Source organism: Saccopteryx bilineata, chromosome 2 (assembly GCF_036850765.1).
Source record: "Saccopteryx bilineata isolate mSacBil1 chromosome 2, mSacBil1_pri_phased_curated, whole genome shotgun sequence".
Taxonomy (NCBI): Eukaryota; Metazoa; Chordata; class Mammalia; order Chiroptera; family Emballonuridae; genus Saccopteryx; species Saccopteryx bilineata.
Genome location: NC_089491.1, coordinates 289624759 through 289640445, shown reverse-complemented (window position 1 = coordinate 289640445; position 15687 = coordinate 289624759). Strand labels below are relative to the sequence as shown.

General features: G+C 51.0%; 1 long non-coding RNA gene across 1 annotated transcript; it reads right to left on the bottom strand.

Annotated features, from left to right (window-relative positions):
- Positions 1-207: 207 nt before the first annotated feature.
- Positions 208-1896, bottom strand: LOC136323297 (uncharacterized). The gene is made up of 3 exons (XR_010728955.1): positions 1799-1896; positions 1380-1595; positions 208-336 (listed from the first exon to the last, which is right to left on the bottom strand). It is a non-coding gene; the product is annotated as an uncharacterized lncRNA (long non-coding RNA).
- Positions 1897-15687: the final 13791 nt, after the last annotated feature.

The following is a 15687-nucleotide window of genomic DNA, read 5'->3' as shown; positions in this document are numbered from 1 at the left end:
GGGGGCCCACGCCCTGTAAGGTTGGAATGCTATACTATAGGCTGAGGTACAGTGGCCAAGACATGGTGTTATTCCCCTAAGTCAGATAACCCAGGCCCTTGATCCAAGAGGCAGAGAGAGGTGAGGATGACTCCTCTTAGTACTGAGCAATCCACTTGAAGGATTTTTTGCTTCCCTTGGGCTCAGTGCCGACCCCACCCTTTGCTCGTGCCATGTTCCTCTGCCCTTGGCCGACCTGGGTCACTTCCACTGCAGTGGGCCGGTCCCAGCACGCCGTAAGCTTTCAGAGCTGTGCCTCTCTTCCCTGCCAGGAGGGTCTCTCCACCACAGACACACCTAGAAAACAAGGAAAAGTCACATCCCAGGTGAAACCCCTCTACCAATGAGGGACAGGCGTCAAAGCCCCACCTCCCTGGTCTCTGGTGGGACCATCCTAAAGTGTATGGCCTCGATTTTTCAGAAGGTCTTCAGCAAGACCAAGTCCAGTTGCCCACAGTACCCTGCTCATTGATTCACCCTTTACTGGCTTCCTCCCCTCCTTGTCTCTCTCTCCATGCCCTCGCTCCTGCTTTTTGGGATCACCTCCCAAATAAACTACCTGCACCCAGGTCCTTGTCCCAAGGCCAGCTTTTGGAGGAACCCAAACAGATGCACATGGAGCTTCCACCGGAGACCACAATTGGAGCTACATTAGATTGGGAGCGGAGACTGCCCTCAGCTGTTTGGGCTCTTCTTGCTGTAAATGGACAGCTGGAGAAGGGTGGTCACTCCCAAATACTACAGGGAGGTTGGCTACTGCTACACACAATGGGGGGCAAAGATGACTAGGACTGCAATCGACAGGCTTCCCCGTGATGTCCCTTGAAGCTCCCACATCCGATTGTAAGGGCTAATGGGAAACTACGGCAACCCGACAAAAACGGGACCACTACGGTCACTGCTCCTGTGGATATGAAGGTTCAGAGTGTCCACCAGGAGCCCTGAAGTCATGGTACTGGCAGGGGAGAAGTGGAACACAAAGTCAGTGGTAGAAGAAGAGAAGCTTTCTGTGGTTTCTTTCCCTGTCAGAGCGGAGTGAGATTGAACCAACATCACCCTATGGTGAGAGAGGGTTCACGGCACTAAGGGATGCCCCTGTGTTGGAGGCGCAAGTTTCTTCACTAACAAAAGGACCAGGACAGATGCTAGTGACAAAGGTAGACAGTGCTGATTATTCTCCGTGTATTCCCCCAAACTGCCACCCTCTCTGTCCTGCCCTGACCTCCGGGCTGCCCTCTGTGGGCTTACGCGGGCATCCTGGCCCTGCAGTTTCTGGCTTAGCCAGTGCAAGGCAGCGGCAGGAGACCAGAGGGCAGCAGGAGAGATGCATGGGCACTCACCCCTCAGCCCGCCCCGCGTCCTGCCACCCTTAGGGCAGTGGTTGCGTTTCTCTAGGATGGTAGCCTCTGCGGGCAACCCCATCTTCCCAGCTCCCGCTCTCCAGGGCCCCTCGCGGCATGGCTCCCTGCCCCTGGTCCCGATGGCCTGTGGGTGGTAACAGCTTCCAGCTCTCGCTCATCCGGATGCGTCAGCCCTCTGTGTGGGTTCCCTGGATGCTGTCCATGCATAAATAGAACCTTCATTAAACTCCCTTCAGTCAAACCATCTCTTGCCTACTGGGATTGGAATGGATGGAGAGGCTGGTGGACAGCGAGCGGAGAGGAAGGAGGGGAAGGGGAGGACTGCCCAGGCATCCCGCCCACCCTCCGAGACGGGACACCAGAGAGCGTTTGTCTGACACAGGCGTCCAACCACATACCGTTTGATACCTGCTTCCCACCCTTCCTCAGATCGCTGCTTCTGAAGTCACTCGGGCAGATCTGGTTTTGTCTGGAGAACCTTCTTAGAGGAGGTAGGTGGCTGCTACAAGGAAGTAACGAAGCCGTGAGATGGCAGCGCGCACCGTGTCACATTCACTGTCCCACTGGGATGAATACAGGGGCTGAGGGGCTGTAGCCACGGGCGGCACCCTTCCCCTCCCAGATGACCAAGAGTGTCCCTCGACCCGTCCCACCCCAGGCCCACCCAGGCCTCAGGTCCAGGGGTGGTGGTAGTGGTGCACGTTAGGTACAATTTATCCGAAGACATTAGTGGTCGTGCAGGCCATGCACCTGCTCCGTTCTGTGTCACAGAAGATGCATTTCCCAGGCTCCTTTGCCTTCCAGCAGCTCAGCTGATGGGGGCACCACACCAGGGGAAGATTGAACGAAGGAGGGAGAGGAAGGGAGGGGCCATGGTGCTGATCTTGTCTTCCTCTGTTTCAAATGGCCCCTCTAGCCATGGCTGTCACCTCCATGATTCCAATTACCCCTGACATTCCCACACCCCATGGTCCCAGCTCCAACCAGGCAGCCCTGGCTCTGAACTCTGATAAGACCACCTCCTCCCTGGTACCCAGGGATGGCAGCTTCCCATCACGCGGGTCCTGGCTCCCCCGACCTGTTGCCTCCTCTGCCCTTCCATTGCCTATGTTATTAAATGTCCTCTGTTGAAAGGTAAGAGTGGCTCCTGTCTTCCTGACTGGACCCTGACTGATGTGGTAACTTGTCCAAGATCACATGACCCCTGGTGAGCGGCAGGGCAGAATCAAACCAGTTCTGCTGACCCCAAAGCCATCTGCCACCCTAACTGCCTTGGGACTTCAGGCCACAGCATCTCGCTGAAGCTTCTGCCTCCCCTGGAACCATGTACTTGTCCTGGGAGTCAGGGTGCCATGCTGGAGTTTGAAAGTGAATGTGTTGGTGACCTGGCTTGCCTGAGTCAGAATTCACTAAACCACAGCAGCAGTCACCAGGCCTGGAAGAAAGGCCTCTCTGCTTTTGTTTTTTGGTTTGTTTGTTTGTTTTTTATTGCTTTATTTATGTGCAAGAAAATATCAAGTCCTCTTAGGGCTCCCCCTACTCACCCAACTATATACAAATGCACCTGAAAATCCTCTGGGGTAAAAGAGAACTTACCCACCACCTCCCCAGTAAGGAAGAGGTGCTGTCTGGGTTGGCACACCCACCAGCATGGCCAGGCCTGCCCCCCACCACTCTCCCTGGGAGGTTATATAATGGCCCAGAGGACCACCCCCACCACAGTAATTGGCCCAGGTGTGGCTCTTGCCCCGACTCTCTTGCTGGGTGGAGATAACAAGAAACAGCATGTCCAGGCTCAGTAACTCAGTGTGAGCCAGGCCCTGATGTGCACCACGCAACGGAATAATGAGGTCTCATCTAACGGAGAGGAGTTAGGTAACTGGAAACCAGCCCGTTAGCCGTCACAAAACAATCAGGGAAGGTCATACAGACAGCTCCATTCAGAGCTATCTAACCCAGCTGAGCGGAGGTTAACGGAGAGCCCATTAGACAATCGATTCTAAATTATTCAACTTGATCGTCCCCTTAGATGCGGCGGGAGGCTGAGGGCTCTGAGGAGGGCTCATCTCTCCGCTTCTCGGGGCTTGTCTTTCTGCTGCCCTCCAACCTGCAAGAATAGTTACTGTCGGTGCTGCGCACCCTCAAATATCCCCACCTGACTCAGAGGGAACATAGGAAACCGTGAGAGCTTGCAAGCGCTCATTCCTGAATAGCCACTGCATGTGAGAGACCGAGGGAGGGAGGGAAAGAGAACAAGAACGCTCAACCTCTTAGCACAGAAACATAGTGAGACAGAGTGAGAGCTTGGGCACGGATGCCTGCACCCAAACCAGGAGTTACCATCACTGTCAGGGCAGACGGATGACAAAGGATCACCTCACACGTGTATTCTCTCTGCAGACAAAGAGGTAAAAACTGAAGACAGGCAGAAAAGATAAATCAACACTGTCAGTGAGTTCCGTCACTACTTGGATACCCAAATCTCCGGAGGACCTCTGAAAGCTCATTCAGTGGTCTGGGTGAGGCGTGGAGGCCACGTGCAGGCCCCCCAGGCAGCCTGGCTCAGGGAACCAGGAAGTCCCCCCAGGAAGGATTGCCCGAGGTCCCCTTCCTTCATTCACACAAAAGGTGAGACCCTCAGGGGCAGCCCTTCAGTTTCACTCACACCCAGAACAAGGCAGTTCCAAGAATTGAGAAAAAAAACCCACAATGAGGAGATATTATCTGAGAAGTCAAGCTTCACACTTTTTGTGTGGATCAAGCCTTTGTATAAGGTACCTATACTCTAGGCATTGTTCTAAACACTTTTCAAATGTTCATTCATGCCATTAATGCAACCCTTATCCCAATTCTCTGAGGCAGCTACTATCATTATCCCTCTATTTATAAAGAGGAAACTGAGGTACAGAAGGCTCAGTGATTTGCACAATGTCATGTAATTAAGTGTCAGAACCAGGATCTCAACCCAGACAGCCTGGATTTAGAGTGAGCACAGACATGCATTTGTTGTGCACAGGCTATTGGGAAACTCCATTCAACAAAACTGAACTTCCTGAGCCCAGGATGGAGTGTTAGTCCCCGGGCATGCAGAGCAGGCTCTCAGTGACATCATCACTGGCCCAAGGGCCTTCTCCCTGCAGGGCATTTTCACATCATGTCCCTCATTAGCTCTCCCCAATCCTGCCTTACACATTGTCCTCATTCTCTCTCTCTCCCTCCTTGGTGGCCAGTGACTGAGCTCCGAGACAGAAGGGTGGCTATTTGCAGGTACACCTCTGCTGTGCCCTGCAAACTGCTTTTGCCTTCACAGCTCAGAGCCACTGGGGCATCCCATTCGGTAGAATCCTGTGACATGTCTTCCTAGATGGAGAAGAAAGGGATGACAGGAGGTCCTCAGACGAGGGAGACAGGTAGGAGACACAGTTTACTGTTCGGGAGGTTTAGTAGGAGTGCTCGCGGGATCCACACCCAGGGAAGTCAAAAGGAATGGAGCCAAGGGAAGTGAGCGGCAACACAGGTCTAAGCCTCCACCAACCCCATGGAGGCTCTAGAGCTGAAACGGCCCCTCAGAGCTGTACCACGGTGGCCACAAATGCCCGGCCTTTCTGTTTCCACCACATCTGCATTTTAGCAGCAGGCACAAGGAAAGAGGAAGAGGAAGGAAGGTATTGTCTCGCCTTTAAGAGCATGCCACCGGGTACCTGCTCACCCGCGACGACTGGCCTGACTGAATCATAGTGACCAGCTACAAGGGAGCATGGGAACTGTCGTATCAGCTGGGTAGCTCAGTGTACATCCCCAAATTCTCCTACTCCAGAACAAGGGAGAAAACAAGCTGTCACTGCCACAGGTACCTGGAAGACTAAAACTAAGCCATTTATTTTTCCAAGAGACGTTTAAGCTATATAATAAAATGCAATTATAATCACTAGATGGCTTGGCTATAAACAGTTTTACCTAGAAATCTAAACATTCATTTTTATTTTTATTTTTTTTTACTTAACCCAAAATTATAAGATAGGTATGAGGAGAAGATGGAGGGAGAGACCTGGGTCTGTTGAGAGGGATAGGGACATGGATGAAAAAGTTACTCATTATCCTTAGTGGAAAGTCAATAGAGAAGGCCTCAGATGGAAAAATCAAGAAATAGCAGCACAGTAATGTCACTTGGAAATATGGAGGCTAAAACCCAGAATGAATAGCTAACAGTTGCCTCTGGGAATCTGAGATGGGAAGTAGAATGGGGATGGATGGTTTTCATTATAAGCCTTGTGGTACTTTTATTAACTTATAAATTCCTGTATATATATTTTACTTTGATGAAAATTAGAATTTAAAATATGGTATAACTGTAAAAGAAACCCTGTGTTGTAATATAAATAATAAAGTTTTGCTCATTTTGAAGAGTTGATCAGCCTGACTATAATCAATTACTTCAACTTTCTATCTCAATGACCCATGAACTCAGTGTTTTCAAACTTCCAAGTGATCCTGACGCAGTCAGGTTGGAGAACCACAGGTGAGCCCAGGTCCCCTTCCAGCAGCCTGAACTGCCCTCGCTGTCCTGACCCAGGAGTCCCAGGGCTCTTTTTCTGAAGCCTCAATGGATTGTCCAGCTTAGGGGGGGGGGCGAGCAGAGGGCTCAGTAGGTTTGTTCTTTCCCAGTCTGGCCGCCTAGACCCCTACCCTGCACTTCCTCCCAAAACTGGAATCTTGATTCTCCCAACACAGCTCTTTTTGTAAAAAGGGTGGGAGACCCTGGAACAGATGGATCATTGAAGAGCACAGTGGCGGTTAAACCCATCACGGTCTCTCCAGGAAAGGAAGAGAGTGTCGCAGCTCCCTGAGCGTGGGCACCCTGGATTTGTCCCATCCAGTCTCATTCCCCACATTCACAAGCACATGCAAGCTCACTCCCGGCTGCCTGTCAGGGGCTGCCACCCCGGCCCACCTCTGCGAGGATGGACGTGCAAGGAAGAAGGGAGCAGCACAGGACGACACAAAGGCCATCATCTACCATGCCCTGTGTACACAGGGGAATTCCGTGGTCCCCAGGGGCAGAGCAATGCCAGTGCCTGGGTGCAGTCCAACTGCCTGAATAGTCCTGAGGCCAGGGCACAGTTTTCTAGGAACAGGACCAACATGGCATGGCATAGCTCCAAAGCGACCTTTGGGGTTTAGGAGCTGAAAGCAGCACTAGCTGCCATTTGAGGCCAGGAGACCCTTTGGGAGAGCTGGAGTGGTCACTCTGGGGCCGGTCTCCTGCTCTATGGCTGTTTACTCAGTCTCAGACCCCGGGGAGCCAAGACACAAAAGGGCACTGGAGGCTAAGGACGAGGCTGTGCAGCACACAACACCTTCAGCTTCACCCGCATTCTCAGCCCCCCACCAGCCCGGTGTGCCCGCCTGAACGGTACAAGGAGGCAGGACATGAGAGAGCCCTGGGCTGAGAAACTGGACTCCTGCTCAGAAGACAACGGTGTGGCCTAGAATAGGTCACTTCACCTCTCGGGAGTCAGCTTCTTCATCTGCAAGATAAAGACGTGGGATTTGGGGTCCTTAACTCCCTTCCCAAGCTAAGATTTAGTCAACCGACTTTCTGACTTTTCTTCCTTTTGCTACATGATAGATTGAGTTAGTCTTCCTGAGTTCCGGTCCGTGACCAAATCTCACAGCGCCTCTGTATCTGATAGTGCTATCTACAGGTTGCTGCTCACCAGCCACAAACCCTGAGTGACGTCCGGAATTGAACAGTTACAGCTCACATGGCCCTGTGGAGTGATTGGCGTAGGCTGGCCCCTTGGGCACCTGTAGATCCACTGGACTGCTTGGCTGGGCACCTGAGCGAGAAGGCTCTGCTCCACGTGTCTCCCCTCCTTCTCCTCTCCCTGACCAGCAGGCCGGCCCAGGCATGTCCCCTGCAGGGGCAGAGCAAGAGGGAAGCAGACACACATAAGGTCTCTCAAGGTCCAGGTTGAAAACTAGACACTGACTTCCGCCTTATTCCAATGGCTAAAGCCAGTCACATGATGACTCCCAGATTTAAGAAATAAGGAAATAAAACCCATAGAGTTGCATGGTAAGGGGCACAGATACAGAGAGGGGGAAGAATTGGGGCATTAATGCAAATCAGGGCTGTCTCTGTGAGACACAGAGAAATATCACCAAGTCAGGCCAGCAGTCCATCCTGGATGTGAAGGAGGTCTTCAAGGAAACAGGCCTTTCCTACAAACACAGGCTCTCTGTCTCCCTGCTGGGGCAGCCTGAGAGAGAGCTCTGACTCAGAATCTGCCATCTTCCTCTGCCCCAAATGTCATGGTCTCTGGGTCTTCTGGGGTGGGAGTGGGGGGCTGAGTCCAGGGTACGAAGGGTCATCTCATGGGCCAATAAAGCCAGGCAGCAGAACCTGCACACGATTGCGCGCCTGGGTTCCTGACTTTATTGGAACTGAGGAGAAGGAGGAGGATCCAAAAAGGGAAGGTGGACCTCGTCCTCAGGGGACTACAAAGCAGACCAAACACGGTGACTTCAGTGGACAGAGCAAGACTGGGCCTCAGCATCAGAAAACCCAACTTCCACTCACTAGCTGGAAGCCTCCGTAACTCACTGAATCTCTCCAGGGCCTGTTTCCACATCTAGGAAATGGAGCTGATAATGTGTTCTTCATAGGCCTGAATTAGGCTGTTGACATGGGCTTTGCCAGGTGCCACTAAATGTCCTCTGATGTTGTGTGCCCCCAGCACCTGCAGCCCCAGGCATCCCTGCTGCCTCTGCTGGGGCGGGGGGGGGGGGGGGGGGGGGACATTTCCCATCCCATCCCCAGACACTGCTGACCTTCTGCCCATACAGCCTTCAGGCCCGGCATGACTTCCCGGTGTCAAGTCTCCCTGAAAGCCCCCTGCACTCCCTGGCTCTGTTTGGAACATTTGGTGGCCAGCTCCCTCCCTGCAAGACTCTCAACCCCTGGCCTGGTGTATGTAGTTGCCATCAGTATCTCTTGGCTTGATTCTTCTGGTCTGTCCCAGCGGGCTGGCCTTACACGCCCACATTAAAGGTCAGCTCTTGGATGGTATTATGACTGAGCAGCTGGAATGCTTCGGAAGCTAATTTCCCTTTTTCTAGCTACTAAAGCATTCTTTTTTCCATCAATCTCCCAGTGAGATCCCGGACCCTAAAATAGCCTGTTCCCTGTCACCTCAGACAATGGCATCTTTCAAAATCTCATGTGGACTCATCTCCTTGAGTGCCCCCACCTCCTCCCCTTGAGATGACAAACCACCAAATCTGTCCTGTCTGCCCCGATGAGTGGCAATGCTCATACCTAGGGGTCTCAGGAAAAGATGAGAACATGAGGGCAGTAGGGAGTCTCCCAAATCACATTTTCCCAGCCATACAAACAGCGCCGGGTGCTCACCAGCTCCCGACTGGCCTTCCCAGAGCTCATGGATGATGCCAGGTGGAGGGTAAGCATCTAGACAGGGGCCAGAACAGAGAGAGGAAAGGAGGCCACTGCCCTGTGCGCCAGGCCAGCAGACTGACCTGACCAGCGATGGGCTCCTATCATCTGGTGATAGAAGGCCTCTCAGACTCAGGTGAGCCTCTTAAGACCAAATTGTAAGGAGTGGGTCCTAAGCTCTCCTTACCCCAAGATCAACATATTAACTACTTCTATCCTCCAGTTGACAAACATGTATTGAACCCCTGCCATGTGACAATAGGGGTGGGCCTAGAGACAATGCAACAGAGCATAAAATAGACAAGGTCCCTGCCCTCGTAGAACTCATTTGTGGGAAAGATAGGTTATAAACAACTGAAGGTGCTGACAATTATTCTAGACTATGAAATATTCTGTCCAGGAAATAAATACATGCTGTAATAGAGTCTGGAGGAACAGTGGCCTCCTCATGGTGGGTAGTCTAAAGGCCCAATGATATAGGTGATATTTAAGCAGAGGCCCCAAGGATGAGGATGAGCAGGCAGAGGTGCTGCATGTGCAAAGGCCCTGAGGCAAGAAGCACTCTTGTGTTCTAAGAGGTCTAAGAAGAGCCATGTGACAGAGCAGAGTGCAAGAGGAGGCGGGCAGGAATAGCTAGCTGGGGAGCAGGCAGGGTCAGCTCACGCAGGGTGAGAAGTCACCAAACGTGCTGGGTTTCGTTCAATTCATTGGAGGTTTTTAAGCAGAAGGCTGACACAGTATTTTGGAGAGATCTCTCCAGTGGTGTGGGGCAAATGCAAAATAACTTCAATTCAGAGCCAAGCAGGTTAGGATAGTGGGAAGAGAAGGCATTCTGATAAACAGGACCAGCCAGAAAGTGGCTCACTGAAAATTTCTACTTTCTTGCAAGAAAAAAAATTAAGATGGAACCATCTCTCTAATATAATTATCTTACCTTGGAACAGTGCTTTATTCTGGTTCCTACGTGAGCTGTACTTCAGCAGAAATTTTCAACTATATAAAGCAGAGAAAATATGTACCTGTTCTGCCTTTTCCAATTAAATAATATATTTTTTAAACTTCGCAAATGTTATAGGTATTCTTATTCAAATGAAACCACGGAAATGAGTCAAAAAGGTTAGTGTGAGCCACGCTCTGAGAAACACGAAGTTCTATTTGTGAAGGCAGGCAGCCCTGTCTTCAAGGAGCTTACATTCTGATTCCAGGACGTGACAAAATAACTTAAAAACTTAACAATCTTGAGTCTGGAGTTTTAATTCTAAACAACAGAAGAAGTATCATAAGCCTGTACATGAGAACTCACTAAATGGAGTGTGAAGAAAATACCTAGAATGGTTAGAAGTAAGGAGAAATCACACTTGGCCGTGCCTGGACAGAAAATGTCAGGCGTGGCTGGCTCGGACCTGGGCTCTGGGGCCACCACGAGGACTGAGAAGGGACTCCCGCAGGGGAAATGGATTAGACAAAAGCACCAACAGGGTGTGTTTGGGGGAATCTGGACACACTCCTATCTATTCACTGATTGTTGCAAACATAGCCTGAATCACAGGTGTATTAGCATAGTGGGTCAGATCTGGGTTTTGTGATATCTGAAACTTGCACAGTTTTTGTGCCCACTGTAAGAAAAAGAACACATAACAACAAATATAAAATTAGGTATGAATGAGTATATTTGTTTTAAATAAAATAAGAGACAAGTTATTACTGGAAGCTAAGAGGTCTCTTTTGGGAATTTACCAGAAATGCTTACAAGGACGTACAGACAGTCCCCTCTCCACTGAGGACACTCGGCTCCCAGTACCTCCCAGGGCCTGGAGCCTCTGCCCCGTTCATTCATTCCAGGGAAACCTGCCGCTGAGCACAAGCAGACAAGAGATCGACTGGGTCCAAGTTCAAGATAACAGAAGGAGCCGGCACTTCTGTGGAGTAGACCCCGGTCGAGGACCCTACCGGCCAGGGAGACACAGACAACAGTTACTGATGTGACCAGGCACATGGACACCCCCACTCATTTACACGTTGGGGTGACCACTGTTATGGGTGTGTCCCTCATGTGAGCCCCAGCTGAGCCCCTTAGTGGGACCCATGGCTCATCTCATTTGCTGGCGACAAAGCTGGGTAGTTCAGCTGAGCCAGCAGGTCTAACACATGAATTCGCTGAGCGCTTCTGGTTGGACTGGCAGGTCAGCACTGGTCCCAGCATGGTGGGACCAGGTCCTCCCATCATGCACCAGGCTCTGCCTCTCCCCCAGTCTGATGTGTGCTCGTGCCCCGGGTTCCACTTCAGGAGGACCTTTCTGACCCCCCAACCATGGCTGGAACTAGTTTCCACAGCAGTCCTCCCCATCCAGCGCAGCACAGAGCAGGAAGGTGGGAGCAGAGGGGACAAAAGGGGACTGCCACCCTTATATCACCATTGAAACTACAGTGTCATAGATTGTCTGCGCCAGAAAACACCTCAGAGGTCATTCAGTACAGTGGCTTACCAGTGTTTAGTCGCCTTTTCCCCAAAACAGCACTCATCCAGAAGGTCAAACAGCAGAGCAGACGACTCCTGCTCCACCACTCACACTCCATATTCTAGAAAGCACATTCAATCTGGTGCCATGCCTCTACTCCTCGTGGTCGCCAAGGAGTCCAGTAGCAGTAAGAGCCAGTCACTGAGCGCCCTCTCCCCAGCCACCCCTCCTCGGTCCCTGGGGAGGGACTCTGCCCTCCACCCCCTCACCGACCACTACTCCTCACACACAGGAGACCACCCCAGCCCTCTCCCCAGCCACCCCTCCTCGGTCCCTGGGGAAGGACTCTGCCCTCCACCCCCTCACCGGCCACTACTCCTCACACACAGGAGACCACCCAAGCCCTCTCCCCAGCCACCCTTCCTCGGTCCCTGGGGAGGGACTCTGCCCTCCACCCCCTCACTGACCACTACTCCTCACACACAGGAGACCACCCCAGCCCTCTCCCCAGCCACCCCTCCTCGGTTCCTGGGGAGGGACTCTGCCCTCCACCCCCTCACCGACCACTACTCCTCACACACAGGAGACCACCCCAGCCCTCTCCCCAGCCACCCCTCCTCGGTCCTTGGGGAGGGACTCTGCCCTCCACCCCCTCACCGACCACTACTCCTCACACAGAGGAGACCACCACCCCAGCCCTCTCCCCAGCCACCCCACCTCGGTCCCTGGGGAGGGACTCTGCCCTCCACCCCCTCACCGACCACTACTCCTCACACACAGGAGACCACTCCAGCCCTCTCCTACTTCCCAGAGCCTGCTCTCCAGGAAGACACAGAAAGACCCTTTGGTGATTCCATTCACCAAAACATACTTGACCAGAGTCCCACCCGTGGCAATCCTCAAGGCCAGATCACTGGCCTCCCGAAAGCACTGCCCACCACCACCTCGGTGGTGAGCCACGGGCCTCCACCCCCACTGCCCTGCCAGCTCCTCGCTCCAGGAAGGCCACTCTGGCCCCCGACTCTCTCCCCTCCTCCGGCACCACCCATCTCCAAACATGACGCAGGCTAGGGAACAGTGGTCCCCCCTGTGCATGACTATTTTTATCCCGAAACTCAAATGCTGTTAACAAACCCCTAGGTCTAAAAAGCTAGAACTCCAAAAGGGAAAGTTGGACTCCCTTCTCAGATTGATGGGAGGAGAACAGTCACCTCATTCTCTGGAGTCTCTCATGGCAGCCAGAACAAAGCATGAATTACTAGATCAATTAATATGTCAATGGGAAAAGGCAGGGTTTCTCTAGCAAAGAGGGCCAATGTCCTGTGCCCCTATTGTCCATCCCAGTGACCCCTGGGAGTATGGGGGGATCAGTGATTTAAAAACTAATGACTACTCTACCCCAGATGCCCACTCACACAGTTTGGTTTTATAAATGAGGAAATTGGAGTGGTGTGCCCAAGGTCAGCCAGCTAATCAGACCCTGAGACAAGCAAGAGGTTGCTTTGGAAACTATCAGGATCAGCAGAAGCCCCTCCCTCCTCAGCAGGTACCTCAGACCTCCCCAGGGAATCTTAAAGGGGCCAGGAGCAAGAAAGAACAGGACTCAGCAGCAGTTCCTCAGCAGCTACCACAGAGAAGAGCCTCCTCTACCCCACAAATGACTGGTTTTGTTTATTGTTATCTGCTCAAGGTCTGAGCTTTTCAGGTCTGAGCCTACGGAATAATGGGAGGAGATCAGGACCCGAGCCCCACGTGCTGTCTGCCCCCAGCTCACCTGGGACAGGTCAGATTGAAGGGTGTGCAAGACACACCAGAAATCTGCCAAGCGAAAACCCTCTTCTATAAGCTGTCAGAAATGCCACCAGGGGCAGGAAGACATTTACTTAACATGAAACATTGTTCCCGGGGAAGGAACTGTGTCAAGAGACCAATACAACCAAATGTTGGCAGAAACTACTGTGTCTCAAAACCACTGGTGTGATGTCTGGAATTCTTAATACAAATTCCAAAAAGTTTGAAGCTATCTGGTTAACAGGTATGAATTTAAAAGGAAATAAATATTTTGCTTTTGAGAAAATTGAAGCATGAAAAAGCTTTAATATGGTGACAGAGTGTTAGAACAGTCTATGATAATATGCCGCAGTAACAAATAAATCCTGAATCTTCATAAAATAAATCTTATAAGCTTCATATAACAAAGAATTATTTATTATTCACAAGAAGTCTGCTGCTTATCAAAAGACCCTTCTCTATTTTTTTAAGTACATCCTGTGGCCTCAATGTAAGGGAAGAGAGAGATGAGAAAAGGCACATGCATTTTTCCTGCCTCTGTGCAGAAATGGCTCCCATCACTCTCACTGGGAAGAACCAGGTGTACGTCTCCAGGGTGATAACAAGGGCAGCCAGTTCATGTAGGGAGCACATGGCTATTGGATGAGCATCTCAGCCACATCAGAGTTAAACTGCCGGCTCTTCCCCCATGTCTGGTCTTGTTTTCAGGGTAGTGAGCTCCATACTTCCAAAGATCCCACTTGTTTCCCTTTTGGCCAAAGCTGCTGTCAAATGTGAATTAAAACCCATGTTCTACCTAACAGGCTGTCTCAGCCCACATTTAATAAAGGGACAAACCAGAAAGCAATCAAAGGAGAGTGTGGCTTCTGCTTACTTGAGGTCCCTCCCTCATGACAACAACACATCCAAAAAAAAGTACAAAACTGTGATTCGCCTGGCTGGTTAGTTCAGTTGGTTAAAGCACTGTTCAATCCCTGGTCAGGGCACCTACGGGAAGCAACTGGTGCATGCCCAACTCCACTGGAACGACAAATGAATGCTTCTCTCTCTCTCTCTCTCTCTCTCTCTCTCTCTCCCTTCTCCGTTCCTCTCTCTGTCTCTCTAAAATCAATCAATAAAAATTCAAAATATAAAAAAGCTTTTAAAAAAGAAAGAAACTGACTCACATTAGTTTGTTCACCTAATGAATGTTTCTGGATCACTCACCATACACCAGACATTGTGCTGCGTGCAGAAGGTACAACAGTGACTCAGACACGGTTCCTGCTCTCAGAGCACTTAGAGTCTAGTGGGGAGGCAGACCCCGGGTGCATTACCTCACCAATATGTAACAAGCAAAGGTAAGTGCTGTGAAGAAAAAGAACAGAGAGAATAGAGGAGGGCTCCATCTCACCTGGGTAGGTCAGTGAGGATTTCTCTGAAGAAGTGATGTGTAAGCTAAGAAGGGTGAGTAAGTAGAAACTAGTCAAGTGAGGTGCCCACCATGTAGGGCAAAGCACTCCAAGGGCAGGCACAGCACATGCAAAGGCCCTGAGGAAGGAGGGAACATGGGACGCTTAAGGAGAGAAATGTCTGCAGGTCCTCTTGGCACTGGTACTTGGTGATAGTTTATTTTCAGTCATTCCCCACCACCGATCCCCAGCTCCCGCGCAGCCTTGTCACCAAAGTTAAGGTCCCGGGAAAACCCTCGGCAAGGCTTCCAAAGAAAATGTAAAGAGACCCGCCTGGCTGCAGCTTAGAAGGCAGGTGTGCCACTGCTTCAACCCCAGGAGATGTAATTCAGGTGGAAAACCATATGTTTTACTTTTAGCTGAGATTTTTGTTTTCAATATTGCTTACGTACAGAGTGGTTAGAGTCTAGTGTTGGCTCTTTATTCAAAAGTGATTGATTTTAGAGAGACAGAGAGAGGAACGGAGAAGGGAGAGAGAGAGAGAGAGAGAGAGAGAGAGAGAGAGAGAGAGAGAGAGAGAAGCATTCATTTGTCGTTCCAGTGGAGTTGGGCATGCACCAGTTGCTTCCCGTAGGTGCCCTGACCAGGGATTGAACAGTGCTTTAACCAACTGAACTAACCAGCCAGGCGAATCACAGTTTTGTACTTTTTTTTGGATGTGTTGTTGTCATGAGGGAGGGACCTCAAGTAAGCAGAAGCCACACTCTCCTTTGATTGCTTTCTGGTTTGTCCCTTTATTAAATGTGGGCTGAGACAGCCTGTTAGGTAGAACATGGGTTTTAATTCACATTTGACAGCAGCTTTGGCCAAAAGGGAAACAAGTGGGATCTTTGGAAGTATGGAGCTCACTACCCTGAAAACAAGACCAGACATGGGGGAAGAGCCGGCAGTTTAACTCTGATGTGGCTGAGATGCTCATCCAATAGCCATGTGCTCCCTACATGAACTGGCTGCCCTTGTTATCACCCTGGAGACGTACACCTGGTTCTTCCCAGTGAGAGTGATGGGAGCCATTTCTGCACAGAGGCAGGAAAAATGCATGTGCCTTTTCTCATCTCTCTCTTCTCTCTCTCTCTCTCTCTCTCTCTCTCCTCTCTCTCTCTAAAAATCAATAAATAAAATATTTTTTA